This window comes from Urocampus carinirostris, chromosome 5 (assembly GCF_059441175.1).
Source record: "Urocampus carinirostris isolate Australia breed hairy pipefish chromosome 5, RoL_Ucar_1.0, whole genome shotgun sequence".
Classification (NCBI taxonomy): Eukaryota; Metazoa; Chordata; class Actinopteri; order Syngnathiformes; family Syngnathidae; genus Urocampus; species Urocampus carinirostris.
This window is the reverse complement of record NC_142353.1, coordinates 10793836-10821459: the sequence shown is the minus strand read 5'-3', so window position 1 is coordinate 10821459 and position 27624 is coordinate 10793836. Positions and strand designations below refer to the sequence as shown.

The window sequence follows — 27624 nt, the reverse complement described above, 5'->3', positions numbered from 1 at the left end:
CCCGCCCCTTCCAAGATGGCGCCACCATCTGTCACGGGGGCGTCCAAAGGTTTTCTGCAGCGTTTTGCGGATTCACTTTGGCGGGACTCGAACGTGTGAAGTCTGCTCGTCATCTCGAGTGGTCATCGAATGCTTGGAAACAAAAACGGGACAAGCATTGAGTGGCGCCAAGCGGTGCCGCAGACGTTGCAAATGCCCAAACTTAATTTTTAGGATTAATAAAGACGTGTTTTTCAATTCCTAACTCTTAGACAGTCTATGATACGGAGACCAGCTGTACTAGTCCATAAATCTGGTGTCGGAAGGACCCAAATGCAGGAGACAAGAAGATATAAAACAGGGATGTGATCAACCCCCCAAAAAGGTGTGTAATGAATAAACAAAAACACTTCACCAATAATTTCGAGGCTGCTGAGGAGGGAGATTTGAGAGGGAAACTTGAAAGGGGGCCTTTGGGTGGCAACATTTTTGAAAGGGAGATTTGGGGGTACCTTTAAAAAGATGGCTGCAAGGGATGATCCTGGAACAAAGAGGCAAACGAAAAGGAAAGTTTGGGAGGAGAAGCTTTACATCTTGAAAGGAAGATTTGAGAGTACAGTCGCGGGTTCAGAGCTAAATAAAATAAAATAATTGAAAACATTTTTTTTTTTTTTTTTTTTTTTAGCAATTTTGAAGGGGCGTCGCTACTTTGCGGATTTTCACTTTTCGCGGGTGGTTTTGTTCCCCATTAACCGGGTATTAAATATAATAATAAAATAAAATAATAAAAAATTAAATAAAAATATGTTTTGTTTTGTTTTTTAACCATTTTTGAGGGGGCGTCGCTACTTTGCGGATTTTCACTTTTCGCGGGTTGTTTTGGTCCCCATTACCCGGGTTAAAATAAAATAATAATGAAAACAATTATTTAATGTAATGTAATGTCACCAATGTCACTTCTCAAGCATTTTTGAGGGGGCGTCGCTACTTCGCGGATTTTCCGCGGGTGCTTTTGGTTCCCATAAACCGCGATAACCGAGGGATTACTGTACCTATAAGAAGGAAGTTGGAGTGGCAGATCCTTGAAGGGATGAACTTTGAACGAAGAGGGAACTGAAGTAGAAAGTCGTGGGAGGAAATGATTGTCGCTTTGGCGAGTGACTGTCTACAGGAATCATAACGACTCAGCAATGTGAGGTGGGGGCCCAGATTATTTATGGTAAAGTTGGCCGATTGGCTGATTAGAATCACCTGGGGAGAGGAATAGTGAGAGGGACTGGAAAAAGGGTAATGCTCTCATCTTTTGGAGAAAAAGAGGGACTGCAGGCGTCAAACCATGACAAAAATGTCCTCCGGAGTATGATAAAAACGTTTAAAGGTGGCATGCATCATTTGAAAACTTAATGCTGCAATCATGACTTCAAGAAGGGAGATGGCAGCAGAGTGACACGTTTTGCTTTCTAGACACGCTCGAACTCTTCTTTTTTCATCTTTTTGGGGGTTTGTTCTGTCCCGGAAAGGACTGATATAAGTAAAGAAAAAGCAAATAGGTGCAATGGAAAACAAAGCACAATGGCTCTTAAAACTCAGTTTGGCATTGTTAACACATCCTCCATCCATTTTTCTACTATAGGCCCAAATGAGGATTTTGCCAAGCTAACATGTTCCAGGGCTGTATTTAGCTCACTTACTGCACATAGCTAAGCTCCTAATGTCATGGTCACCATCCGGTCCCTTGACCAAGTCATCTTCCGTTTTTTCCAACTTTTTCCTTCTCTAGCCGCTCAGGTTAGCCTAGCTGCTACGGTTATTGGTAGCAGCCCCTGCCTCGTCTATCAGTGTCACTCACTTTCCACAGCTGTTCATGCAAGCGAACGTTTCTGTGTTCCACGTTTTGGGCAACTTTGAATTTTTCCCCCTACTGTTTCCTTCTCTACCCACTCATGCTAGCCACATGGCTGCAGTCTATGAATCATTGCAAACCGCTGTGGTTATTGTTAGCTGCTCCTGTTTCTTTCTTCAGTGTCACTCAAATTCCACAGCTGAGAGGTGCCACTCGTGTCAGCCACTTGGTTACAGACTATGGCTAGCCACTACAGGTATATGTTAGCTGCCCATCTTTTCTTCAGTGACACAGCTGAGTCCTATGATTTAGGGCTCTTCGAAGTTTTGTTCCACTAGTGTCTTATTTAGCCACTGAGCTGCAAGCTAACCGCTTTTGTTAGCTTCTGCTTTGCCCTTAAGTGGCAAATGTTTTCAAAGCCGAATCGTGTCATTCAAGTTTCATTTACTTTTTATTCCACTGTTTTCTTCTGTAGCTGCTCAGGTTAGCAACTTGGCAGGAGGCTATGCCTATTGAATAGAATAGAATAGAATAGAATAGAATAGAATAGAATAGTTTTTATTGTCATTGATATCATTGCTTTTGACGTGCTGTATGCAACGATATTAGACGCGGCACACCAGGGTAAACCATGTAATAAATAGCTTGAGGAGAAAAAGATAAAATGCTATCGGGATAAATAAGCAAAAAAGAATAACAACTTAGTGCTGAGAAAATTGGCCTAAGTTATATTATTAATAATGCAATGAAAAAGAATAGTGGATTTTAATGATGCAACGAAAATAAGCCAAATAGCATCTAGCAGCAGCAATTTAAAAGACCCAATACAATTCACGAGGTATATATTTTCACAGTTTCATGCAATAGTATATATTTTTTTCAGGTTCATTTAGCAACAACAAAGACAGAAATAAAACAGCATAAGTCCCAAGATATGTTTTGGTGGGTTGGTAATGGTCTGAGGTATACAAGGTGAACAGTAGAGGGTTCAACACACAATCTTGGGGGGCATCCAGTGCTTAACATCAAGGTAGAAGAAACGTGGCGGCTGAGTTTCACAGCCTGCGAGCAGTTGGAGAGAAAAAGTCAATAATCCAGCTGCAGATGTAGAACAGCCCCATTTAGAAAAGTTATTCTACCAGGATCTCCAGGACAATTGTGTTGAACGCATAGCTGGAATCCAGGAAGAGCATCCTGACGTAGCTCCCGCGTTTCTCAAAATGGCAGCTTCTGTTTCATCTTTCAGTGACACTCGGCTTCTACAGCTGTTCATGCAAGCTGAGTTCCGTAATTGAGGCATTCATCACTTTTTACCCACTGTTTCCTCCTCTAGCTATTCATGTTTCTGAGTTCCATGATCCTATGACCTTTGCACACGCAATATTTTACTGTCATTTTTAGTAGCTCTTTCTAGACGTTAATTTTAGCCACTTATACCAGATCTGACCAACTCGAGCTAGCTGATATTTTCATCCTCTGCGGGCTTTTGTTGTCGGAAGTAGGCTTGGGAATTTTTCCAAGTGGTATCCTTCAGGCTTCCATAGTGTGTCTTTTTCCAAAGATTCCGCTCAGTTCTAAGCTGCAGTGGCCTCTAGTGGTGAATTATTTTATACTGTCACATTAATCTTACATTAATAACAGTTGATAATTTCCCTAAATGTATTTTTCTGGACAAGTAATGTTTGATAAGCAAAGTTGCTCTTCAGCATCAGGCGTCATTAATCGTTAGCATTTAGCTAGCTGAGCCGTTGAGGGTGGGAGGCCGGTGTTACCTAATTCACCCCCCCCCCCAACATGATTCATGGTGTCACTTGCAGGGGAGTCCATCTTCATGAAGCCAACGAGTCCCTAATGGCTCACATTTGTCAAGCAGACTCTAAAGTGGGCTGACGAGCGCCTCGTTGTCCTCTTCATCCAGCAGCTTTTTGTCAACAAAACACATTGACGGGATATTTAGAAAAGTGGATGCTCTATTTTCTCGGCAGATACTTTTTTTTTCTTTACTGCGGATCCTTATTTGTGTCCAGGAGATATTCATTTTCATTACACATGCTTATATTTTTCTAGCATTTTCTCTTTTTTCCAGCGGATGCTTGTTTATCCTCACACAAGCTATTTTTTCCAGCAGATGCTCATTTTTTAAGCCAACAATTCCTCTATTTTATTCAGCAGATACTCTTTTTTAACAGCAAACGCTCATCTTTTTTACATTAGATGCTCATTCTTTCCAGCTTATGCTCATCTTTCAAGCAAATCCTCGTTTTCTTCCAGTTTATACTCATTTTTTCCATGAGATGCAAATTTTTTTCCAAGTGGATGCGGATTTCGTCTAGAGCAGGGGAACCCGTTTACAGCTATACTACCCTAGAAAGGCCCGATTTTGGGAAGCCAAGCAGGGCCTGGTTATTACCGTATTTTCATGTCGATAAGGTGTACAATTCAAATCTCGGATTTCATCCAAAATGAAAGGTGCCCCCTACCGGGCAGTGCCTCTTTTGCAGAGTGGCAGACAGAGACCAGCTTGATAGCCTTATAGTTGGGTGCTCGCTCTTAAGAATGTGAGGTCAGAGGTTCTAGCCTTGGCCGAGTTAAGACTTAGAACACTTTTGGGTGAACTGATGTTTTTGTGAGATTGTTCACATTTCCAACTAAATGCGACTACTATGCGTATCGTGTGACTTTAAGTCGTCTCTTGTTTATTTGCCATCATATCCAGCTTGCGCGGAAGGGGACGCCTGACATTACACGCAATGCATTGTGAGCGGAAGTGCTCATAGATGCTAACGTCGTAGCGTATCTAGCAAATTAAAAGTTAATGTGCTACCGGAAGTTGAAGAAAGTTGTATTTTTGTTTTTTTTTTCCTGTCAAAATATTTCCGTAGTCGTATTTTTGTAGCACATCACTAGTATTTTTGTAGTATTTCTGTAGTTGTATTTTTTTAGTATCCCTGTCGTAATATTTCTGTAGTGCTGTAATATTCTGGTTGTATTTCTGTCATAATATTTATAAAGTAGTATGTATTGTATTATAATATTACTGTAATATTTTTGTAATATTTTGTACATGTATTTTTGAAGTATTTCCATAATAGTATTTTTTAGTATTTCTGTAGTACTTTATTTCTGTAGAATTAATTTTGTCTTTCAATAGTAATATTTTTGCATTGTTTTTTTCAGTATTTTTGTAATTTCCCTTTAGTTTAATTTTTGTTGTATTTTTTTATCCTTACTGTAATATTTCTAAAGTAGTATTATTGTAGTACTTAATATTACTGTACTTTATTTTTTGTAGTAGTGTAGTAGTATTTTTGTATAATAGTATTACTGTGATAGTATTTATTTCTGTGGTATATCTTTTCTTTCTAGAGTGAAATTAAAAAATGTATTATGTCCCTGTTTTTAAGCGCTAAATTTGATATTTAGTTACGTAGTCATTTTACAGTCTTTTTGTAGTATTTCTGTGGGATATTTCATAATAAACACAAAAAGGGGAATGGGGACAACGCTGGCACCATAACAAGTTTGCTTTTTTTGTTAGTAGTACTTGATTTACTTTTTATTTTGTCAATATATTTGGACAAAATTTGTTTGGCAGGCAAAATGAAACACTGTCGAGCCGCATGTGGCCCACTGGCCCTACTTTGCCCACTTCTGATTTAAACAGTATTGTGAGCTTTTTTTTTTATATCATCCTGCCTCTCCTTTATTATCGTATCTCCAAGTTCACGCCGTGACTCGGAGGAGACAATTAAAATGACCTTAGCATATTTGGCTAAGTCGGCTAGCGGCGGCTAGCGGCGGACATATTACCGCTCGGCCAATTTGTCCGCATGATGTGTTTGATTGACGGGGATAACGATGATTACCTCCACAAACGGCATTTGTTTCCTAACGAATCCCCTCAACGTGTCCTTCCACTGTCGACTGACAGCTCGTTGCGGAAAAAGTATACGAGCGCTACTGATCATTAGCTAGCAAAAGTCAAGTTAATTGGCCGTGGTTGGAAAGGACGCTTTTTGCGGGTCCTCTTCACATGTTTCTTTTTTTTCTATGCCCTTTTTTAAAAAAAGCTATTTCAAGAAGTGTTTTCAAACCAATTGCAAACTTTAGAGCAGGCATGTCAAACTCATTTTGGTTCCAGGGCCAGATCCAGATTTGATGTGCTCAGGTGGGCCGGATTTTGTAAAAATATGTCAACGACTAATGTTTCAGTACTGTGTTTCCTCAGTGCAGTGGTTAGCAAATTCGGAAGGTCCCCGGTTTGAGACGCTTGTTGGCCCGAAGAGGGATGGGTGCCACTAGACTCTACTTACCAATGGTACTTCTCGAGAAAAGGTCCCTAAGGCTATACTGGTTAAGGAATACAATCACCCACCCACCCTTTTTCAGTACTATGCTTTATTAGTCAGCCTACATTTGTACCCCTACCCTAAACTTTATAATCATTAATGAAAAGTGATTTATTCAGAAACAATGGAAAAAAATGATATTCATGTTTGGCAATGAATATGATTACAATTTGTTTATTTTAACCGTTGAGTATATGCTGCTTTACATCTGAACCAACTCACCCCCAAAAAATTACATACAAACATATATGAACTGAAGGGAGAGCTATGAATACAAATAGGCTTGTTTCAATTGTCATACAGCTAAATAAATAAAAAGGCAAACATAAAATAAGAGTTTATGCAGTCAACGGTAAATATCATGGGATCAAAATACAAGGCTGGCCTACTGAAGCTAAAGAAATACTGCATAATATTGTCTTTAACATGAGCCCAGACTGGACGTCAGCTCTTTTACAGTAACAGGAAAGAGCATTTAGTTTGTATTTATTCAAAAAGCCTAACTTTTGACAAAAATGAACTAGAGACTGGTAGGTTAACCCAGATTAAATAATTAAACGGCACATGGTCTGTACATTTGACATGCCTGCTCCCTGGCAGGCTGCAGGAGGTTACTGCGGCTCCTATTAAGTTTCAGTTCAACAGTGATGACTCCCTGGAAGGAGTATCTTACATTTACATATTGAAGCGAGGGCCTCAGGATATGGTCCTGCAGGCCGCAACTGGCCCTCGGGCTGCATGCTTGAGACCCCTGCTTAAAAGAATCAGTTTGGGCTTCAGATGACTTTTTGGTGGCTCAAATTGTTTGATATTTTATATAGTTAGCATATATTTCTTAATTTTGTACTTATGGTACATTTAATGAGACCTCCATTGTTTTTGGCCTCTTCATGGTGTCATCACACATATTATAGTCATCATATATGCAGGGTGCGGAATGCATATAGATATATTCTATTAGTCATTTGCTCATATTTATATGGGCCACATTTTTTGGGCCTCTTCGTGGTGTCACAAGGCATGCAGGTTGTGTGACTCATACAGTTATCACATATTTACTCATTTAGCTGTATTATGTTTCGTTTGATCTATTTGGGCCTCCTCCTGGTGTCACAAGACGTGATGGTGCTTATTTTTTTGTCTACATAGTGATGTCACAGGAAAAGAACTGTGGTTGACGTGGATAGTTATCATACAGTACAGTGAAAAAGTACCTTTCCTGATCAATGCGTTTTTTGCATATTTAACACTCATAAAGGTTTCAGATCATCGAAATAATTTTAATAGCAAACAGAGACAACTGAAGGAAATACAAATGCAGTTTATAAATGTTGATTTCATTTATTAAAGCAATAAAAAAAGACCTAACGTGAAAAAGTAATTGCCCCCTGAATCTAAGAGTTAAGCAGCGAAATCAAACATTTCCGATAATTGGTAATAAATCTTTCACACCGCTGTGGAAGAATTTTGGCCCATTCTTCTTTGCAAAATTGTTTCAAATCTGCCATATTGGAGGGTTTTCTAGCATGAACTTCCCATTTAAGGTCACACCATAGTATCTCAATTGGATTTTAATCCAAATTTGACTTGGCCACTCCAGAACCTTAATTTTGTTTTTGTTCAAGCCATTCAGAGGTGGACTTGCTTGTGTGTTTTGGATTGTTTTCCTTCTCTACGATCCAAGAGCGCATTAGTTTGAGGGCACGAACTGATGGCCGTATGTTATTTTCTGGTAAACACCAGAATTCATTGTTCTGTCAACCACAGCAAGATATCCTGGTCCTGAGGCAGCAAAGCAGCCCCAGACTATCAAACTTCCACCTCCATGCTTCACTCTTGGCATCAGCATTTACGCCAGATGTAATTGGCTGCACAACTGCCAAAAAGTTCAACATTTGAATCCACAGAATGTTACTCCAAAAGCATTGAGGATAATCAAAATGTTTTTTTGGCAAATGTGAGACGACTCCTTGTTTAATTTTGTGACAGCAGTGGTTTTTGCCTGGGAACTCTCCCATGGATGCCATTTTTATTTTTCTAGTTGTGGAGTCATAGACACTGACCCCAGCTGAGGCCGGCGAGACTCGAAGTTCCTTGGATGATTTTAAAAGTTCTTTTGTAAGCTCCTGGATGAGCCGTTGCAGCACTCTGGGAGTGATCTCATGTAAAGGCTTGCGACTGTTCTTAGTTTTCTCCATTTGAAGATAATGACTCTGACAGTGGTTCACTGGGGCCCAGCAACCTTTGAAATGGCTTTGTGACCTTTTCCTGAATGACCCTATTTTTAATTCTTCTGGAATTTCTTTGGATAGTGGCATCTCGTTTGTGTTCTCTGGATTTCTTAGCCTACTTCACTTTGTCAAACAGATTCAATTTAAGCGATTTCATAATTCAACACACGTGGGGGCAATCAATTTTGTGTGTGTCCTGTGAAATTGAACTCAGCTTTCCCAAAACTGTGGTTAGTCACAGTTACTTTGTTATTCGACAAGTGGGCAATTACTTTTTCACTTAGGGCCAGATAGGCCTAGATTTTGTTGTGCTTTAATAAAAGGAATCAACATTTTAAAACTGTATTTGGTATTTCTTTGGATTGTCTCTGTGTGATCTTAAAACTAGATCTATGATATGAAACTTTTGTGAGTGATAAGTATGCAAAAAAACAGAGAAATAAGTAAGGGGGCACATACTTTTAATGGTACTTTATATTTACTTATTTACCATGGGCTTTGTTTATTTGGACTGTAGCTCATGTCTCAGGTCAAGCAGGGTGCAGGATGCATATAGTTATCATAAATATACTGCTATACCGGTGGACTTAATTCTTTTTGACACTCTATTCATGTCACAAGAGTTGCAGCATTTAACTAGACGTGCCGGGTGTGTGATACATAAGGTTATCATATACAGACGCCGCCTTACTTACTTCAGTGCTATATTTTTTATGTTTAAGGTTTATATAAGTATGTTTAAGACTTGTATAAGTAACCAGTACTAAAAATAAACATTTCAGAAAAAAATATGCTCTATAAAGATAAATAAAGAGTTCAACATACTTTTGGAAGATGAGCTTAAAGAGTTCGGGTACTTCCTCCTCCGTGGTAAAAAGTGGCAGTAAAAAGCGATCCAACCATTTTCTCAAGCGCATCAAGCTTTCTTATTGTGTTGTTGTACTGTATTATCGTGTGTTTTACCTGTTAATATACGTATGTGTGTTTACATACTATTTGTGTGTTTACATACATTTTGGTGTGTGTTTCTGTACATTATTAGGTACGTTTTATCAATTTACAGTTTTATGTGTTTCCGTACCTTTTTGTCCGTGATTACGTATGTTTTTGTGTGCACTTGCATATGTTTTATCTGTTTACGTACGTTTTGTGTGTTTACATACAATTTTGCGTGTTCGCGTACGTTTTTGTGTGTATTTACGTATGTTTATGTGTTTACGCACATTGTGTGTTTTTACGTACGTTTTTGTGCGTGTTAATGTACATTTTTGTGTGTGTTAATGTACATGCTGATTGTTATTTTACTATAGTGTTTACTGTTCATTTTTGTTGCACTTGAAGTGGAGGATAAATCTGTTGCTGGTGAGGTTTAATAAATATTAAGAGGTTCTCCTTTCTGTTCTATTCTATTCAATTGACTGCTCAGAACATTTTCCAAATTCTTTGACATACAACAACTTATTTTAAAAGTAGCAGAACTAGTTACTTTCCCCGGTAACTTTTTACTTTTACTATGAAGTAATTCATTTACTAACTCTACTTTTTGGAAGAAGTAGTGAGTAACTATTATTAATTACTTTTTAAAGTTCCATGCCCAACACTGGTCTCAAGGCATTTTTTTTAATTATCAGAATTGCTCCAGAAATTTGATATTCCCTTTCTGATCAGGGTTTTCGCCTGCATGGAAACGTAGTCAATGTTAAGAGTGTTGTAAATTTAACGTTGGCGCAAATCAAATTCAAATCGGTGAGCCGGAAAGGCTGAAAACCATGCTAAAATGTCCGCCGGACAGCAAAAAAATGTCATGTGAAAACAAGCGCGAAGGCCAGCTCATGTTACAGGCCCCAGCATCAACGCGCCGTCCGCTAGCCGGGAAAAAGCACTGAGGCTGTGAAAAACCGCAGTGGACTTTTACATCTGTCTGGCCTCATTGCCGAGCGTCGGGCCGAGCGTCGAGCCGCCTCCCCCTCGCCGCTTATCCACCGCGGGGGCGCGAGAAGCACATTGGCTACGCCGAGCGTCTGACAGATTGGCTCGCTAGCAAAAAGAGGCCTGCCAGCAGCAGCTGTCGGCTAGCATCGGCCATGCTAATCTGCGCCTTGACAAAGACGGAAGGGGAGTGAGCGTCAACAACGCTTTGGACCCGCAGCGCTAACTCACTCGCAAGCTAGCTCGCCCGGGCTTTTTTCTTTTCTTTTTTTGGGTCGCGGGAAAATGCTACGCTAATTTGGACAAGCTCGTGCTTCAGGCACTAGCAGACATAAGAAACGCAAGGCAGAAGGGGCGAGAAATTGAAGTTGAAATCACGAGAAGGATGAAGGGATAAAAATCTGTTTTATTTGCGTAATTCCGACATTAATTTGGGTGATGATTATTAGCATTTTTAAACCTTTTTTTCCAAGTTATTTTTTATTTTATTAAATGTTTTATTAGTATTATTACTTTTAATTAATAAAGATTATTTTTTTTATTAAATTTTATGAAATAATAAAATAATAAAATGTTTACTGCTTATATTTCTGGGTGTTATAAATTGATTTGATTCTGTGCATTTATTCTAATTTGTCAAACTTTGAATCGTATTCTATTACTAAAATGCTGATTTTACTAAGCTTATTTCTACAGTAAATTTGTATTTGAAGCAGTTAAGAAATTCAAGATATCTTTTTAATATAGTTTCTAGGCAAATAATAGAAAGAAAGATATACTTTATCAATTCTTTATTTCAATTAAACAGTTTGATTCAGTTACTTTAGTTTTATAATAATTGTTAGTTGCAAATTTGTATTTATATTTTAAATAAATTATAAGAATGTCTTGTATCAACTTTAATTTCATCGGCGTCATGTGAAAAATACTTTTTTTGGTCATTTTATTATAATTTACATTTATGTTATATTTATAATGTAAACTGTAAAAAAATTGTCATTACAAATGTTAAATTAAAATAAAATGATTCGATTAAATTATGTCTACAAAGCTTTGTAAATATATATCTCTATTGAATCTCATTCAGATAAAGGATATCCATCAATTAATTTAAATACTTTATTGTCAATCTTCACAATCTAAAATATTACAGCCGAACAGAAAACCCCCATCATATAACAACAGTTTACATTGTTAACATTCCATATTTTAAAAAATAACCCCCCCCAAAAAAAACAAAAACTACAAAAAAAGGGAAAATTCTTTATTTTTGGGCCCTAGAGTAGTAAATAATAATAATCTTTTTTTTGTTATTTTCCTCATCAAAGTGAACAACCAATGAAACGAAAGTGCAAGATAAGTTCCATATTTTCCTTTTTGAATGCTAAAATGATATTTTGGTGAAGTGAAGCGAAAGCGTGAAATTTGGTGATGTGTGCGCCCGATGGGCACGCCTCTGTGCCATTTTAATTGGCCCGCCGTCATGTGTCATCTCCGGTTTATCGGCTTTTTTTCGAGGGGATGCCGCCCAACTTATCCGATTACCCACGATGCATCACTGACGACACTCGCTGAGTCCGAGCTGAAGATGGCTGCCACCTTCACGTTCGTCTCAATTAAAGTGACAGTGTGTAATTGTTCACCACCAGAGGTCTTAGCTTAGAACAAAACTGTAGCTTTCGAAAAAGACAGAAGCCCGAAAGATATCACTTTGCTCAACTCAGAACCCTACTTACGGATTTTCTGGTGTAAGCAGCTAACTTTACCAGCTAGCGGAACAGGCTACTAAAAAGCCAGCCAAGTGGCTTGCATAAGTGGCTAGAGAAGGAAACAGTGGGAAAAAGTGAAAGACGCTTTAATCACATGTGACATTTGCATGAGCAGCTGAAAAAGGCAAGTAACACTGATGGACAAAGATGGAGCAGCTAACATAGTAAATGGCATTTAAATGTGCTTTAAACAGACACTGAGGACCTCCAAAGTGCTTTACAATGTATTTACACACTTGACCCGTTCTCACACAAACACACTCACACACCAGCCATGCAAGGCGCCTACCTGCCTATCGGGACCTTTAGGGGTTCGGTGTCTTGCCCAAGGATAACGATAGTGGCTTGTGACAAGCCGTTGCATGAAGCTAAAGGGCTAACATGAGTGACTAGAGAAGGAAATAGAGGGGAAAAAGTAAAAAATGAGAAGTCTTGTCAGCTATCCTAGTCGAGAAAGAGGGTGGGGGTGGGGGTAGAGACGGGTAGAAAGGTAGAGAGAAGGGTTGAATTATTTATTTTTTACTGTTGATTTTTGTTGTTAACAAAACATTTAAAGTGCAGTTGTATATTTCTACTTAACCAGTTGTCTCGGGTTGTGAGAGTTTGATTGATTTTACACTGTAGTGTTAAACAGACTTTATATGGTTAAACAGTTCGCGTGTGTTGTGTGACAAAACTGGAATTACATTAGGCTATGTTTACTTGACCATTCGTCTCAAGTTAAACTCACTTTATATTGTTTACTGCTGATTGATATTTTATTCCAAGTGTAGGATATATCTGTTGATGCAATAAATATGTCAAGGTTCCAAAAAAATCCCTGTTTGTTGTCTATTCAGCTGACTCTAATACTGCTCAGAATATTTCAAATTATTTTACGTAAAACAACTTCTTTTTAAAGTAACACGTAGAGTTACTTTCCCTGGTAATTCGTAACTTTTACGATTGAGTAAGTCAGTTACTAACTAAGTAACATTTTTGGAAAAAGTAGTGAGTAACTATAACTAATTCCTCTTTTAAAGTAAAGTGCCTAACTCTGTTTATAAGATAACATTTTTTATCTTAATATTTCTAAAAAATGAAAATGTAGTAGTATTTCATTTGAATGAATGAAGTATTGTTAAACCACCATGGGTGGCGATATAAACACTCGGGTGCTTTAAGGAAGGCTTCCAATTTGGCTTTCGAACTTGCAGTAGGAAAATAAGGTTTAAATTTACCTAGAGTTACCCTTCAAGGCTTTATATTTAAGCCCCGATGAGCAATATTTGACCACTAGAGAGCACTGTTATGTCTGGTACGATTAAAGGCCAGAAATACAGAGCACGAGTGGGGATTCCATGGTGTATAAGAAGCACAAATTTCTCGACCTATGATTTTTTTTTTTATAAAAATGAACATTCGTATGATTGTTCATGTATTTTTGCCTAGTATTAAAATCAGAGTTTTTCTTTATCTGAATGAAAATTATTTTGTACCACTAGGAGGATCTAAATATTAAAAACTGTCCCTTTAAGGTATAAAATTTGGGATTCTTTCCCATAATCTACCAGGACGGTTTGCTTTGTTGCTCTGCAGCGCTATTGAAGCTACGAAGCTAACGTATCAAACGCGAACAGTCATGTAGGTCACGTTAGCGCTTTTAGCCAAACGTATGCAAATGAAGGCCAGTCGCCCGACTTGACTGCGGGGCGCCTTTCCCGAGCATATGCAATGCAAATTGGGATGCTAACAGGTGCTACAGCTAGCTTAGTCACCAAGCGCCATGTCTTTTGTTTTTGCGCTGTAAATCCTGAACTTCCGTTTTTTTTATATACCGATGGTAACTCGACATCAGAAACCCTGACCTTGCAACGAAGCTGATTGGCCGGCGCGGTGGTCCCCGCCCCCTCCAGCTGTCTTTTGGCGGCCAGCTTTTTGTGAGGTGTAAACACGCCAGCGTGCCAAAAACGAGGCGCACAAAGTCCAAAGTCATTTGCGGCCGCGTCCATTAGCTCGCTCCGCGACGCTGATCAATTCCCTGCCGCCGTTACGGCCCGCTCATGACATTCTGCTCTCCTTGGCACGCTCACCACAGTTCGCCACATTGCTACAAACCCCATAGTTAGTACCTTACTTTTACAGTAGACCCGCAAGATATGGCAACCCCTGCTTACAACATTTTCACTTTACAGTGTGTAAAACGATGTTTCAGCATTTCCCTACTTTACCACAATGACAAATTATTTTGCTCGTCTGCTAATAGTTGATGTCATATAAATGCTGCGCTGCTATTGGTTTGCATCGCGGGGTCACAAAAATGGCAGTATACTATTGACTGAACTCCCTCTCTCAATACCTTTCTCAAAGTCTTTAAAAATCTCATGTAAGAAACTTTGATTTTCAATTGTGTGTCTCTAGATCACAGGTGTCAAACAGGCGGCCCGGGGGCCAGATCAGGCCCGCTAAGGGATTGAATCCGGCCCGCACAGGTAACACACAGAGAAGCGCGAGAGAAAAACAAGCTGCAGGTTGAAAAATGTCAACTTGATGTTGCCAAAGAAAGGTGCCTCGAACAAAGACACTGTACTTATATTTATTTCTCTCTCTCTCTCTCTCTCTCTCTCTCTCTCTCTCTCTCTCTCTTCCCCCCCTTTTCCACCTCTTTTCTCCCACTCTGTCTCTTTCTCTTTCACTCTCTGTGTCTCTCTTTTTCTCTTCCTTTGTTACTCTTTGTCTCTTTCTCTCTCAGTGTCTTTTTAACTTCTTTTGCCCTAACTTTCTTTTTTCCTTTTCTCTCTTTTCTCGTTCTCTCTTCCTACCTCTCGCGCTTTCTTTTCTCTTTTCTCTCCTTCTGTCTTTCTTTTTCTCTATGGATTTCTTTCTGCCGCTCCATTTCTTTCCCCATCTCTCACAACTTCTCTTTTTATCTCTTTTGTTTCTCACGCTCTCTCTCTCTTTCTTTGTCCCGCCCTCTCTCCTTTTCCCTCCCTCTTTCTATTATTTCCTTATCTCTCCTTTTCTTTTGCTTTAATCTACTAGTCCGGCCCCCGACAGAATGTTTGCTCTATCGTGTGGCCCCCAAGTAAAAATGAGTTTGACGCCCCTGCTCTAGATAGATAGATAGATAGATAGATAAATGGATAGATAGATACTTTATTCATCCCCGTAGGGAAATTCACACTTGCAGCAGTATCCTTGTGTTGAAAAATAAAATAGTAAAATAAAGATATAGGATACATAAATACCCAATATAACGTTTATAGAGTCTATGGAGTATTTAAATAGTGCTACGGAAAATAGACGCTGTAATAAAAATAGGGTGATATGCAAATGTAGGGGTGGGGTTTAATGTGGGCTTTTACTCCCCCGGGTGGAGTTAAAGAGCCTCTAGGCTTGCAATGATGCAGAAGGGAGGAGCAAAATTATGATAACTATGGAAACGAAGCTTGCAGTGAGCAAGAAAATACAAAGACACAAACGGCTAACCTAGCTAATTGCATGGCTCTAACCAATCATCGATTGGTACAATTTTTCAAAATACGCAAAAAGATCTTCTAACGGCATTACAATCATCGCAAATGGAGGTTTCAAAATAATTTTTCATTTTTCCTCTCCGCATCCAACCGCAACTCCAGCTCATGTCACATCACAACAAAGATAAATTAAATGCTTTTTCCTTTTCCTTTAGTTACTTTCCTTTTTTAAAGAATATAAATGTCATTAATAAAAAAAAAAAATACTAATTTGAAAAACAGGCAAAAATACATAAAGTATCATACAAACGTGCATTTTTTTTAAATCCAGAAAACCAAAAACCTCACGAAAGGCTTAGTAACACAGAATTTGCCCAAGAAAATCTAACATTTAGTATTGCAGTATACTAACTCGGAGAATGCGCTACAAACGTGTAATTTTCAATCTTTGAAAGAAGGCAAAAATATTTCATAAATGTTGTCCGATGATTGTAATCCGAAAATAAAGAGACAAAAATATCCAGTGGTCAAATATTATTCACATACACGAACACACATTTACACGTAAGTAGTGCTTCATTTTATCCAGATCGCAATAGCGATGCATTAGCATAGGTCCCTATCCCCCACCATACGGTAGTTTCCCTTTACAACCCCCACCTTAGAATGAATTCATGTTGTATCCTAGGGGTCTACTGTACCTGCAATTTGTTTCTTGAAAGGATTATCAGAAAGCCTAATCCTTAACCTAGCCTCAATAATTCTAAAGACCTAAAACTTGGTCCCCGTCCCAGCAGCCCTTCTGTACCGATGATGTAATTTTTTTCCCAGCAGCACCTGGGAAAGAGGGGGGGGGAGAGGGTAGGGGTGTTTGTGCCCGGCCGTCCGCCAAGCGTGCAGATGTTTCTAATTGCTTTCCATTAGCAAGAATAACATCTGTTTAGATCCATCAGCGCATCACTCAGCAGACTTAGCGGGCAACCTGCTCAGTGCCGGGGAGATGTTCTCCAGCCAAAAAGCTGACTGACAGAGAGTCACCTTCAGGGCTATCCATGAAAATGTTTCCTTTAGCTAGTTAATGGGTGAGGAAGGGGTTTTACCAATTGTGATCAATTATTAGTAGTTCAGTGGCTTTGATCAGCTGTTTTTGGAGATTTGTTTGGAACTTGGTTGTTTGGTAGAAGTTTAGTTTGTCAAGGCAGGGGCTGAAGGGTTATTAAGTTAGTTGTTGTGGTGCGTGGTGCGATTGCTTAGTTTGTTGTGAAGGCGATGTGTTTTGGCAGATCCACTAAGCGATACTTGGTTGAATGGTTAGTTTAGTGGTGGTTGATTGACTGTGTACTTGGTAGAAACAGTTGGTTGGTTGGTTAATTGTGTGTTAATTGAACGGTTGTGTGGTTGATTGTGCGGTTGGTAGAAGCAGTAAGCTTCACTTAGTAAGTCGATTAGTTAGTTGGTCAGTAGTTTGATTGGTCAGTTGGTTGGTAGAAAGAGTAAGCTATGCTTGGTCAGTGGGTTGGTCCCTTGGTCTGTCTGTGAGTAATGTGGTTTGTCACCTGCGTGGTTGTTTAGCTGGTTGGTAGAAACCGTAAGCTATATTTGGTTGGTTGGTTGGTCTGTTGGTCTGTTTGTTTGTTGTAAAGTTGGTTGTGTTTTCGGTTGCTTGGTTGCTTGGTTTAGTGGTTTGGTGTTTGTTTGGTTGTATGGTTGGTAGATCCAGTAACAATTCATCACATCCACTACACATCATCATCTCCAAACGGAAGAGCAGCTTCAGCGACAGACTGCTGTCAAAATCATGTTCCACGGACAGACTGAGGAGATCATTTATTCCTCATGCCATGAGGCTCTTTAACTCAACCCGGGGGAGTTAAAGCCCACATTAAACCACACCCCCACATTGCAAATTACCCTATTTTTATTACAGTGTGACTATCTATCTATCTATGCTTGCTTGGTTGGTTAGTTTAGTGGTGGTTGATTGATTGTGTACTTAGTAGAAACAGTAAGCTATGCTTAGTTGGTTGATTAATTGTGCTGTGTTTAATTGGGTGTTTGGTAGGTTGTGCGGTTGGTAGATACAGGAAGCTTAACTTGGATAGTAAGTTAAAAAGATAGTTGGTTGTAATGTGATTCGTGAGTTGGTTGAGACATCAAGTTATGTCTGGTTGGTGGGTTTCTAAAGACAGTAAGCTATGATTGGGTGGTTGTTTAGTTGGTTAATAGAGACAGTAAGCTATGCTTGGTCAGTGGGTTGGTCGGTTTTCAGAGATTTATGTGGTTTGTCACCTGTGTGGTTAATAAACTGGCTAGTAGAGACAGCAAATGATGTTGGGTTGATTTATTTGTTGTTTGCTAGAGAGAATAAGCTATGCTTGGTTGGTGGGTAGACACTAAGCCAAACCCGAATGGTCTGTAGTGCGGTTGGTCGGAAGGGACAGTATGCTATGCATGATTGGTTAGTCAGTTATTTGTCCCTATGAATTTTGTAGGTCAATTATTTAATCTATATGATTAAACTTTTATATTTGGAAGATTTGGGTGGGTTGGTATGTTGGATTACAACAAAAACGACATCTTCAGATATGGTACTGTCACGATTTATATCAAACAACAACTAAGGTTTTTTAGCTTAGCTGCCTTGGCGTTGGGTAGTTGTTTGATGGACAAATCCTAGGTTGTTTGAAAATGTTATTTTAATAATCCAGGTGGGTGTTTCTGCTGAATTATTCAGTTGATGAGTCAGTTATTGGTTGGTCGATGGGTTTGATAACTACCAAGTTTCTCGTGTACGGTTACACCGTGGAAAAAGTGTTTGTGTGTTAAAAAAAAAATGCCCACCTCTACTGATTCAACGATTCAATCAAAGAAGGTGTGAGGACTTCCCGTTCTTCCGCGGCGCTTAGTTTATAGCGCCACCTGTTGCTTTGGCATCAGCTCAAAATCCATCTCTATTTCTTTCAAGGAGTTTTCTTTTTTTTTTGCGTCTGGCACGCTTCACCTTCCAGGTGCGAGCTGACAAAGCCGTCAAGCCTCAGCAGCGGCGAGCATCTGCGCTCGGCCCTTCGGAAGAATGACGAGATTCTTTCCTGCCAAAAGTCCGAAGTGTAAAGAAACGTCGCGAAAGTGTTCCCTGTCCAAATGTCCAAATGCGTCCTCCCACAGAGCGGGACAGCACACATTTGTTGCGGTGATAATTAATTCCTTCTTCTGGCCATCGTTTCCTAAATGTTCCCGACCACACAAAGACGCCAGAGAAACGCCGCTCCTGCTAGAAAGACTCAATCCAAAGTGCTTCTCACTTGGGACGAGAACCCAGAACCAAAAGCCCTAGCCTTGAATTGGACCTTAACCCCCCGCAAAAACTTTAGCCAATGGGAATCCTGTTTTGGGCTGTAAATTACACCCCGACTACTTGTATTACCATGAAGAATTCAGTAGAACATGGGGATACAGTGTCCCCACCTTAGAGCATTTTAAAAATCAACAACAAATTATTTAGCTGTTCAAAAACAGAGCCGTATTCAAGCAAGTTACAACACTAAGAAGTCTGTCTGCTATTGGTGGACGCCATGAAGATACCAAGATGCCATTGGCTGAACTCCCTTCCCACAATGCCCTTCTCTATCTTCACTCAGTTAAGAAACTCGTGAAGACACACTAATGTTGCATGGCTGTAACTAATCGATGGTCAGGACAATTATTGGAAAATAAGGTATTTATTTTTAATCTACCGTTTCCGTCTTTTTTCTCTTTTGAATTCACCTGCTAACTCCGCTGTACCAGATCAAACCACATCTAGCCAAATGTATATATATATATATATATATATATATATATATATATATATATATATATATATTGATGTGTGATGTTTTTTTACCCTTGGATGCAAAAGTGGAGTTTAAGATTTCTTAGTTGGACACGCACAAAATAAATCTTTGCTCGCTTTCTCCAAGCTTTGTTTTTGTCCCTTGTGGATCGTCTTTCCGTAATTGCTAGAGAGAAAGTTACCATTTAGCTAAATAGGGTCATACACCTATCAGAAACGCCCATCAAAATCAGATGTTTTGCATTCTTGTCGATCCTGAAATTCCTATTTGAATGACCCCATGGGTTGTTATTTTTCAAAATCTTAAAACCAAAAAAAAAAAGTTGTAATATTGTCATAAACCTGGTATTCCTCAAAAAACATGTTTATGTCATGATGCAATTGGTATTTTCATTTTCTTCCCCGGTGTCTTGGGCAAGTACAGCCTGGTGGCGCCCATCACTCGCAAGGCAACCTGCTATATACTATTTGGCAAATTCATGTTTTTGTCTGGGCTAACAAGGGTTTGTAGCCCATTTCACTTTGTGATACCCTTCTTAGAACAGATTTATGTCATATCCTGGGTGTAATTTACGTAATTTATGTACTATACATGGGGATAGTACCCAAAACTGGGTCCAAAATGGGCTGATATATTCCCCAATAAATCGACTAAGTTCGAAGTTTTTTTTAACACTTTATTGAGCAATGAACTAAGTTTGGACAACCAAAGAGGTTGGGTTGGATGAACTCCACGATTGAATCGGTCTATGGTTGACCGAACTTGGGTCATCCATCCATCCATTATCTGCACCGCTTATCCCCAGTAGGGTCGCGGGCAATGTTCCCTCTAATTTTCCACGGGTCTGAGCGTTCACACAAAGTCGGTGAGCAACGCTTGAAACAACAGTGAGCAACCACAATCCCAAGTGTGGCAAGATAATTAATTATCAAACATGTCCAAAACTTGACATCAAGTTATATTTTGCTGAGTTTCCGGCAATGCAAAATTATTTTTCTCTTTTGTACTATTTTCATGTACTAAGGTTGTACGGCCTACAAACGTCGTTTGCTCTTACAATTCTTTCACAAGATATCCATTTCTTTTTATTTCCTGATATATTTTGTCGCATAATATTAACATTTTTGGGGGCTTATTTAGTCGGTTGCAAGATACAGAACTTTACTTAATCACATTTTTTAGTTGAAGTACAATGTTGGCAACAAGATTCACTTGATATAATTGGAAATTATTTGAATGCAACACAAACTTTTTCTTCCTTTTTCCGTGTTTTTTTTCCACTTTTTAAAAAAAAATTCCTTTAAAAAAATCTCATTGTGTTTATTTTTTCCAAGCTGTTACTTTTTTCTTTTTGTTCTGTATTTACTTTTTTCCTACATTTCTTTCTTTTCTTTTTTTCTGGCTTTTTTCTAAACTTTTCCTACTTTTTTTCTTTTCATTTTTTTCTCAAATTTTCACTACTTATTCATTTTCTTTTCTTTTTTTCTTTTTTGTTCTATTCCCCCCTTCCTTTAAGTCATTTTGTGCATAATTTTACATAATATTTGGTCATGTTGGGATTAAAGAAGCAAAAACAACCTGAAGAGCCGTTTAGGACCCTTGTGTAGATTTTCTTGTGCGCTGAGAATGTGCGTGCAGTGCGCAATTGCGCACGCACGCAGCTTAGAGGGAACACTGGTCGCGGGGGTGCTGGAGCCCATCCCAACTATCTTCGGGCATTGGGCAGGGGACACCCTGAACTGGTTGCCAGCCAGTCGCAGGGCACACAGTGAGAGACAACTCACTCGCTCATTCACACCTAGGGACAATTTGGACCGTCCAATTAACCTGTTTTTGGAATGAGGGAGGAAGACAGAGTGCCCGGAGGAAACCCACGTAAGCACGGGGAGAACATGAGAACTTCACACAGGAAGGTTCGATCTCATGACCTCAGAATTGTACTGCACACGCGCTAACCACTGCCCCGCCGTGCGGCCCTAAATTGAGTCATTTGTCACCCAATAGAAGTGTAATTCTTGCTACTTTGAGTTTTGAGGTTTAAGTTAGCTTCCACACAAAATTCCCCAAAAAATGAAAGTCGAAATGGTCCCTTCAACGAGTGTGATTGGTTAGCGGTTTCTGCGCCTTCTCTGATTCGCTGGCAACCAGTCCAGGGTCAACTGGGATGGGGTCCAGAACCCTTCGTAACTGTGACAACAGTTTCTTCAAAAAGTTGAATAGTGGTGGGAGAAGAATGTTAAACCTGACATCCAATTGCATCACTTGATGCTGCTTTAGCCTAGGCGGCAGTAGCTCAGGAGGTAGAGCAGTCGCCTCTACTCCAAAGAGGGTGCAGGTTCAATATCAAATATCAAAGTGTCCTTGGGCAAGACACTGAAACCCCAATGCTTCCGATAAGCAGGTAGGCACCTTGCATGGCTGACTTTGCTAATGGTGTGTGAGCATGTGTGTGGATGGTCTATCTATCTATCTATCTATCTATCTATCTATCTATCATTGTAAAAGGTTGTGGGACGCCTTTAGTAACTGATTAAAGCGCAATATAAATACAGTCATTTTCCCGTTTGAAATGAGTTCAAATAATGAAAAACGATGAAGTAATGAAAATACTGTATTGTTGGCAGTGTTTGTACATGTTTTTTTTGGGGGGGGAAAGTCAAGTTCTATATTAATTTAATTTTGTCTTTAAGGTCAGGGGAAGACTGGCGTCGTCACGGTCTAAAGGTGGCGTCACTCAGGCGGCTAACTCAGATAGCGACGTAGCCTCCAAAAAAGAGCAAGCGGACCCCCGACCGTTAGCCGGGTGTGACCGTGCCCCAACCCCACCTGCTGTGCTGCGCTCATCAGCTGTAAATATCAGTGATCAGCAGCAATGTATTGTGGGGGAAGCTTCCAGAAGGTTCCCCAACGTGAAGGTCACGCCAAGGACAAGCACAAATGCGACCTGACTTTAACGAGGCGCACAAATAAAAATCCTTCATCGCCTTTTCCAAGCTTGTATTTTGTCCCGTGTGATTCGCTTTTCCGTAACGGCGACAGAGAAAATGACCGTTAAGCCAAAAGGGTCATACACCTTTCACGATGGGCCATCACAATCGGATGTTTTGCATTCTTTGCATTTCTGAGACTCCTAGAATTCTTTGCATTCCTGAAATTCCGATGAATTATGATCAGCTTATGACCTGTTATGTGAAAAGAGTAAAATTATTACTTATGAATGCAATTATATGCATTCCTGAAATCCCTCGTTGAATTAGGATTAATAAATGACCATTTGAGACGTCTTAAATCAATTGCATTCCTTAAATTCTTTAAGGATTATGATTGATTTATGACCTGTCACAAAACTGCCAAAAGAGCTTTAAAAAGGCGATTTCTGACTTCCGTATTTTCCGCACTATAGGGCGCACCGGGTTATAGGGCGCACCCCCAAAAAATAGTTTTTGGTCCTATATCTTTCATACATAAGGCGCACCGGATTGGAAAGTCGACAAAACAGTTAGATAGTTCAGTCCAACTTATTACCCCCTTAACATTCCGAAAGCTTGCAAAGACGCAAATACGTGTCGTAGACACGTACGAATGCGGTGTCCGTACGATGTCACTCATATACATCGTTCCAAATATCATCCGGAAGGTTAAAGTCTTGGGATTCAAGAAATGCCAACCATTCCTTAGTTTCTATTTTCTTTTTCGCTCGCAACTTTACTGTGCATATGACAATAAACACTTGGAATTGAGTTTAATTTAAAAAAAGACCCATCACAGAAACATCTAGATCACTCTGAAACAAGATACTGGGAAAATATATAGCCGGAGTAGCTCACCGAAGTCGTTGCAATCAATAATAATGTGCAACCATGGTCCTCTTATATCCGTGAGTGTAGTAAATCCAGGAGAAATATTTACACATACAGAATGGTAAACATGTTTCCTCTATGCCGTAGACAACCAAACTTGCTATTCACATTCATCTTTTTCGGCCAATTGCAGGCTTTGTTTGGCCCCTTTAGCCTATGCAAGCCTGTAAATGATAAAAATGATCCGCCCCCGTTACCTCCGAATAACTTTAGCCAATAGTGATCGATTCAAATGATGATTAAAACATTGGTTAGCCAATGAAACGCCGGTATATAAATCCCAGCATACACCGCGGACTACTTCGCGTTCAGGGGAAAATCTAGTCGGTGGCTGCTTGCATTAGTTGCAAGACTTTGCGACTTAATATTGATCATATATAAGGCGCACTGTATTATAAGGCGCATGGTCAGCTTTTGAAAAAAATTAAGACTTTTAGGTGCGCCTTATGGTGCGGAAAATACGGTAATTATTTCTATTCTTGGAATTCCTTTATGAATAACTTTTAAAAATAAAACTGCAAATAATTCACCAATTCATTGCAATCCGGGAATGTCTAATTGTGAATTTACATACTATTTTAACTAAGATTCACAAATTATCTTTTTTTTAAACATAGAACTAGAAGACTAAAGTGGGACAAAAATATATTCTAGATATTTAGATATATATCTTTTTTATTGCATCACCAGGAATATTTACTATTTTAAGAGTAATATTTCCAGTCGAAGACATTTTAACTTGATTTTTAAAATAGAATAAGAAATTGTGGGCAAATAACTTAAAAGATTTATTTTGTTTATTTATTTTTCTTTTCTTGGTCAAAATAATTGGTTAAAATGAGCAAAGTGTTATTGTGATTTTCTTTAATCGTTAATTTCATCAAAATGTAAAGTAACAGACATCAACTTGTTTTTTAATGTACAATACTGGACAGAAGAGAGACAGATAGATATTCTATATAATCAAAAATATCTTACCCTACTTACAGGAACGTAATTTAAAAAAATACAACATGAATAAGGAAATGTATCATTAAATCAAGTGTGTAAATGTTTTTGAAATAAATCTCTCCCGATTGAAAAGCTAGGTGAAACTGATATGTAGTTTGTATTTTTAGTTGCAGGAGGTTCTTCCCATTAAAATTTACCACTTGGAAATGCTACTTTACATTTTTGCCTTATTCATAATAAATGTCCATAATTATACAATACTATTGCACTGATACAAATTTCATTGTTGCGTTTACGTATAGTATGCACCTGTCGAGTAGGAAGCGATGAGTCTTCATAGGACAATGCCATACAAACTAATGCCAGCCGCCGTTTATCGCAAGGAAGGAAAAAGTGCAACGGCAAAGCGAAGCCACAAGAGAGCAGTCATTTTTAAACAGGTTTGTTGAGAAACATGGTAACAATTTCAATCATTTACAAGCATTTGCCCGAAATTCAAACAATTTTCAAACCTTGAAAACACAACATTAAAACTCAAGCACCAGTATGAACCCTGAAGCAAAAATTATTCAAATCAAATGATGCCCTTGCTCATTTGAATGTTTTTTTTCTAATCTTGGTCAAAATTACTCGTAAAAATTCGCGAAATTTTTCGCAGTTGTGTAAAAAGTATTGTTTTGTGAGTTTCAATTGATTATCCTTAATCATTTCCAATTGATTAATAAATGGAATGCTGAATCACTCCTCAAATCAGCACAGTAAGTGAATCAAACGGCTCTCTCCCCTCAAATGATTTTGTTTACAGTCGTCGGCCAGGGCGGGGGCCGGCGGACCCTGGGGGGGTTCTGGAATATCCGTCACAACACATGAACCTGAATGCCTTTGGGGGGTTGGGTTATTTTTTTGGGGGTGCTGTCCTATACACTGATGTCGGCTGGCGTACCTGTCAGGCAAAGCTGCGAGCTTGGCTTGAAAAAGGAGCTGGCTGGTGTCACATTAGACCGCCTGGGGGGGGCGCCGGCATCATCCAGGGAGGGAGGGGGCCACAAAAAACAGCCGTGCATCACTCTGTCAGCACTTTGAGGTCTTCGCAGGCCTTAGTCGCTTTGTTCCTGCCACGGAAATATATTATAAATAACGATATTTTGGTAGCAATATTTACATAATGGAGAATTTGGAGAATATGGACGTCCTGGTCTCTTTTGAAAGGTAACACTCTGAAGGTGTGTCCCAGACTGAACTCATCACTGCAAGTACTACTAACATTCAGTAATCTAGGTTCGAACACACAGGAATAGAAGGTTTTTATGCTTGCCTGGCAAAAAAATATAGCCGACATGGTTAAATCAGGGGTCGGGAACCTTTTTGACCCAAAGAGCCATTTTTAAGAGAGAGAGCCACGCCATATATTTTAAGACATGAAATGAAATGAAATGAAATGATCTGCATTTATATAGCGCTTTTCAAGTCAATGACTTCCTAAAGCGCTTTACAGTGTGCTTCGCATTTCCCAATAGCGGCCTTGTATTGCAGCCATGGAAGACGCTAACCTGCTTATTGGGGGTATTAAGGGTTCAGTGTCTTACCCAAGGACACTTCGACATGTAACACGGACAAGCCGGGATTCGAACTGGGATCCCTTGATCCCAAGACTCCTGAGCTACTGCCACAAGACAAAATTTAACCCACACAAACTAGACCAAAGCTAATTATTTAGCACGTTTTATTGTTTTGCGTGATATTTTTTTGATAATTTTATCAAATCTATGAAGTAATAATAATTCCAGAACCTGTGTCCCATTTCAATATAAATATAACACTTCAAATTTGTCTCCCCTTGCAGTTACCGTATTTTCCGCACTATAAGGCGCACCGGGTTGTAGGGCGCACCTCGAAAAAATAGTTTTTGGTCCTATTTTTGACATACATAAGACGCACCGGATTATAAGGCGCTACAATGGGAACGTGGACAAAACAGTCAGATAGTTCAGTCCAACTTATTACCCCCTTAACATTCCCAAAGCTTGCAAAGACGAAAATACGTGTCGTAGACACGTGCGGATGCAGTGTCCGTACGATGTCACTCAAATGCATCGTTCCATCATTCGGAAGGTTAAAGTCTTGGGATTCAAGAAATGCCAACCATTCCTTCGTATCTATTTTCTTTTTCGCTCGCAACTTTACTGTGCATATGACGATAAACACTTGGAATTGAGTTTAATTTAAAAATAGACACTCCATTCCATCCATTATCTGCACCGCTTATCACAGAAACATCGAGTTCAGTCTGAAACAAGATACAAAGACAATTTAAAACCCGGAGTAGCTCACCGAAGTCGTTGTGTTCATAATAATGTGCAGCCAATGTCCTCTTATATCCGTGAGGGTAGTAAATCCAGGAAAATAAAATATTTTCAAACACAGAATAGAAAAAAATGCTTTCTCTATGCCGTCAGCCACGTGCCATAAACATTCATCTTTTTCGGCCAATTGCAGGCTTTGTGTTGCGGTTTAAGCCAATGCCAGCCTGTAAATGATAAAAAGGATCCGCCCCTTGACCTCCGAATAACTTTAGCCAATAGTGATCGATTCAACTGATGATTGACACATCTTTTTTGGCCAATTGCAGGCTTTGTGTTGCCGTTCAAACCAATGACAGCCTGTAAATGATAAAAAGGATCCGCCCCTTGACCTCCAGAAACTTTAGCCAATAGTGATCGATTCAACTGATGATTGACAAATCTTTTTTGGCCAATTGCAGGCTTTGTGTTGCCGTTCAAGCCAATGACAGCCTGTAAATGATAAAAAGGATCCGCCCCTTGACCTCCGAATAACTTTAGCCAATAGTGATCGATTCAACTGATGATTGACACATTGGTTAGCCAATGAAACGCCGGTAAATAAATCCCAGCATACACCGCGTACTACTTGGCGTTCGGGGGAAAATCTAGTCGGCGGCTGCAAGATAGTTGGAAATCTTTGCAATTTTAAAATTGATCCATAAATAAGGCGCACTGTATTATAAGGCGCATGGTCAGCTTTTGAAAAAAATAAAGGCTTTTAGGTGCGCCTTATAGTGCGGAAAATACGGTACTTAAGAGTGTTGAGGCTCATTTTGACTCATCGTTGTCCTAAATAATGGTTTCAAAGGTGCGAGCAAAGTTATTTTGTAAAAAATGTCACACAATAGTGCAAACAAAGATACCAACATATTTACCATCAGTGCAGACGGCACCGGGCAAGGTGAAGGAATGCGAGCGCTGTGTATATAGCCCATTCCAACTGCTCTGGGTGCTTTACGAGAGCTTTTGGGTGTTGAAGCACACTGTAAAGCGCTTTGGGAAGTCATTGACTTGAAAAGCGCTATATAAATGCAGATCAATTTAGATCATTTCATTACAGTTTGTTCTGTGACTTTTCATTAT

The 27624-nt window shown here is 39.3% G+C and overlaps 1 long non-coding RNA gene across 1 annotated transcript; it reads right to left on the bottom strand.

Annotated features, from left to right (window-relative positions):
* Positions 1 to 26657, bottom strand: LOC148365196 (uncharacterized). Its single transcript, XR_015850439.1, has 3 exons — positions 26531 to 26657; positions 25143 to 25311; positions 1 to 132 (listed from the first exon to the last, which is right to left on the bottom strand). It is a non-coding gene; the product is annotated as an uncharacterized LOC148365196 (long non-coding RNA).
* Between the last annotated feature and the right edge of the window lie 967 nt (positions 26658 to 27624).